The following is a 4665-nucleotide window of genomic DNA, read 5'->3' as shown; positions in this document are numbered from 1 at the left end:
CCCCCCCCCCCCCCCCCCCCAAGAGCTTCACACACTATCCTTACTAGTTCTAATTTCACTTGTGGGGAATGCACACTGATTCTTGAACCAAACTGCTTTGAGCCTCTCCACACAATTTCCATCAGCATTGTCAGCAAGGTTCAATTCTCAGTCTCAAAGGACAGAAGACCAAGCCAAAGTTGGCCAGTGCCACACAAACTTCCTGTGGCCAAGATCTTCTTTTCTGTATGGAGAAATGTTTTTCATAATTATAGCAGTTAGGGAAGTTAGACATTTCCCACTTTGATGTTACTCTTTTTTTTTTTAATTGGCAAGTTAAAATTGTACATACCTAAAATACACAACATGATGCTTTGACATGCGTATACCTGGTGGAACAAATAAATCAAGCTAATTAACATATGCATTACCTCACATACTTAGCATTTTTGGGTGGTGAGAACACTTGTAATCTATTCTCAGCAATTTTCAAACACACAACACATTGTTTTTAACTACAGTTACCATGTTGTACAATTAGTACTTATTTTTAATATGTTATGTTTTGCATAATACCTTTCTCATGATCAAGGAACCCCAAACATAAAACTAATTTAAGGATTCTTGCATGTTGCCTGGAGCCAGGGTAGCTAGGGCCTGGGAAATTGGCTTCCACTGCCCAGCTCACAAGAGTCCAAGTAGCCCTCTCTGCTGTTTAGCCCTCCCCACTGTGTCCTTGCTCCAAAATAATGGACCATCACAATCACCTTCACAAATACAGTCTCCTGAGTTCCTCTTCACATCTACCAAATCAGCAAGCACCTCAAGGGGTGGGGTGGCAGCAGAGAAAAGCATCCATTCTGTGTCCATTATCATCTGTTCATATTTTGTGGGTTTCTACATTGCTTCTCTGACAATAAGCTAGAAACCTTGGTTCCTGCTATCCAAGAGGACATATTAATGGAGCTAACCATGGGTAAAGGCCTCAGTACCTGGTCCTTTTCACACATTAAAGGCAATAAATTCTCAGGTCCAACTAGAAAATGTATAAAATCTTCATCCATATGTGTACATGTTGCAGAGAGCCCTGGTGTCAAAAGACTTGGGGGCTCTCAGAACCTCTCCTCCAAGGCTTCAAAAAGTCAGGTGACTTAGTAGTCTCAGAGACAGCATGGTATGGTGGAAAGAACAAATTGGAGAGTTTTGACATATTTCCTTACACTTTAGGGTCTCAGTTTCCCCATTTATTTATAGGAAAATTAAGGGAGCTGTTTGGGGCGTTAGATGAGGAGTTACAGAAAGTGTTGGGAGCTGCCTGGCATTCGGGGAGCTCTTGGGAAGGATGACTTGCCTCTCTTCTGACTGTATAACTTAAACTTTAATCACTTCCTTTAGCAGGGTGGCCAGAGAGCTAACCGTCCATGAGTCTAAGAAAAAGTAGAAGAGGATGAGGCTGGAAAGGCATGGAAAAGGGACAGAATCACAAATGCTCACAGTCACACTCAAGAAGTTTTAATCATGTTTCAGCCACTAACTCCTCACAAAACCCCCTTGAAAAGGGGCTGTTCCTATTCTCCATGTACAGATGAAAAAGCCCAACCCATCAACCTGAGAAGGTAATTTTGCTGAGGCCCCTCAGTTAAGCAATTGCTGGGGCTCAGACTTGCCAGTGTCATCCCACACCAAAAAGATGAACCACAGCCCTCTCTAGAACAGAGAAGCTTAGCAGCTTTTTGAGATTTGGATAACAATGCTGAACATAGGCACACGAAGTCAAGGTCAGTTTTGGAAGGCAATTGAAAATGTGCTTCTTTTTAAAAACATTTTATTATTTTTATTTTATGTGTATGAGTGTATTGCCTGCATGTATGTGAGTGCACCCATGTCGTGCAGTGCTGTGGAGGTTAGAAGAGAACTTCAGATTCCCCTGGAACTGGAGTTAAGGACTGTTCGTGGCTGCCAAGTGGATGCTGGGAATTGAACCTCAGGTCCACTGCAAGAGCAGTTAGTGCTCTTAACGCTAAGCGCTCTCTCCAGCCCCGAAAATGTGCTTCTTAAAAGTGTGATTACAGTCTGGCATTGTAACATACCTCTCTAAGTCCAGCACTCAGGAGGCTGAAGCAGGGGCCAGCCTGGGCTACACAGCAGTTGTAACCACATGTATAAGACCTGCACAAGCTCAAACCAGACAAAATACCAGCATGGATGGGGGAGGTGGGCAGGAAGCCCTAGTCCTAGCTGAGGATCTATTGGTAATTAATAGCTACTGTGAGGAGAGGCAGTCTTCTTTAAGGTCTGATGCATGGTAGATCGACCAGGTTCCATGGGATGGAACCACATCCAGGAGCATTTGGGAGAACAAATTAGTCTGTGTAGACCTTAAAAAAAGCCAGGCGTGGTGGCGCACACCTGTAGTCACAGCACTTGGGAAGCAGAGGCAGGTGGATCTCTGTGAGTTCAAGGCCAGCCTCGTCTACATAGTGAGTTCCAGGACAGTAAAATAATGAAATAATATACACACTATCTCAGAAGAAAAAAAAGATAATCTAGATTCAGATGTTATTTTTACTATTCACAAATTAGCTTGACTTCATTCATTTTTTTAATCGTTTGTAATTTTTATTTACTTGTATGAGTGCCTGCACGTATGTGAGTGCACCCATGTTGTGCAATGCCATGGAGGTCAGAAGATGGCATCATATTCCCCCTGGAACTGGAGTTAAGGACAGTTCATAGCTGCCATGTGGATGCTGGGAATCGAACCCGTGCCCTCTACAAGAGCAGTCAGTGTTCTTAACCGCTGAGCCATCTCTCCAGCCCTAAAAATATTTTTTAGAATAAGAATAAATAGCCAGACATTGTGTACAAGTCTTTAATCTCAGCACTCAGGAGGCAGCAGCAGGTGACTCTCTGTGAGATTAAGGCCAGCCTGGTTTGTAGCAAGTTCCAGGCCACTTGGGACTACAGGCAGTCCATGTCTCAGATAGACAGATGATAGATGATGATGATAGATGATAGATAGATAGATAGATAGATAGATAGATAGATAGATAGATACATAGATACATAGATAGATACATAGATAGGATAGATAGATGATAGATAGATAGATAGATAGATAGATAGATAGATAGATAGATAGGTAGATAGATGATAGATACATAGATGATAGATACTTAGATAGATAGATAGATAGATAGATGATTGATAGATAGGTAAATGATGATAGATAGATGATAGATAGATGATAGATAGATAGATAGATAGAAAGATTGAAATTGGCAAGCTGAAATGGAAAAGCATAAAATATACAGCAAAAACGTACCAGACTTCAGCCCCTATAGTTCAATATCGAATACTGAAAAAGCTAAGTGCTCAGAATAAAAATTAATGGGGAAACCCACTGGAAAAATAGTGACTTGGTCTTGCTTGGGAAGCCACGAGGGTCTTTTGACACAAAGGTCACCCTGCTGCTCACCAAGCTTAGTGGCAACTGGGTAGGCTAAATACCACATGAGAAGTCATGTGGCATCTGCACCCAGAAACAGAGAAGCAAACAGAGGAGGCTGTGGTGGCAACAACATCAAAGACCAAGGAGAGAGCAAAGGTGAAGCCTAACTGGGAATTGGGTTTGTCACTCAATGACTGTCCATTTCTAGTCCTCACAAGCAACTGAGTGTTTCAGAGTAACCACCAGATGACTACCTCTAAATGCCTTCCAGGACTGCCCATGCCCTTGGACAAAATGCATCTCAAGACCTCCTGAAACTGATATCAAAGAGTTGACAGGCACATCTATGGGGATTATGCAAACACTTCATTTGCATAAATAACTTATCCATTCAGGCCATTCAAAACATTTGCACCTGCACATGGGTGGGATGGTAGGAAAGAAACCTTTCAAATTATTTCTGAACAATTTCATATTTGGGGAAAATCCAGATGAAATCTCCCCACTGATGTTACGACAAGTTTCTGATTTTTCTCCCTTCTTTCCCCACACCCCCATTCTTAGTAACCACATGTTAGTTCAGGGTTTGGAATTAGTCACTTTCTCTCTGGACTAGGACTATAAGCCAAATACTGCTATTTTGAGGGTTAGTTTCTTTCATGACAGTGGCCCAGGGAAGTTTGGTGAGAGTCCTGATTTAAGACTGGAGGTTAATCACTCTGAAATTCTGAAAACCAAATATATACATAGATAAATATATGCATACATTGTGTAGGTGGATGTACAGTAAAACCGAAATAAGGAACTCTTCTGCAAACAGAGCCAAATCTGCAGTCAGTGCATTTGAAAACTTCTGCTGAGAGGATGGCACTGCTACAAGAGGCACCAGCCACAGTCTGCACACATCCTTACAGTACAAAACACAAAGGCCCTTGAGCTCTGGCATTCTGGAAAGGATGGCATAAGGTGCACTGTAAAGATGGCTCAGTTAGTAAAGTGCATGCTTCACAAGCATGAGGACCTGAGTTAAGATCCCCAACACAGGGCTGGAGGGATGGCTCAGCAGGTAAAAGCGCTGGCTGCTCTTGCAGAGGACGTAGGTTCAGTTCCCAGCGCCCACATGGTGGCTAACAATCATCCTTAACTCCAGTTCCAGGGGATCCAATGCCCTCCTCTGACCTGCGTGGGCATTGGACAACATGGGTGCACTTACCATGTAGCAATACACTCATACA

Source organism: Nannospalax galili, unplaced genomic scaffold (assembly GCF_000622305.1).
Source record: "Nannospalax galili isolate Female #2095 unplaced genomic scaffold, S.galili_v1.0 scaffold126, whole genome shotgun sequence".
In the NCBI taxonomy this organism is placed as follows: Eukaryota; Metazoa; Chordata; class Mammalia; order Rodentia; family Spalacidae; genus Nannospalax; species Nannospalax galili.
This window is presented reverse-complemented; position numbering follows the sequence as displayed.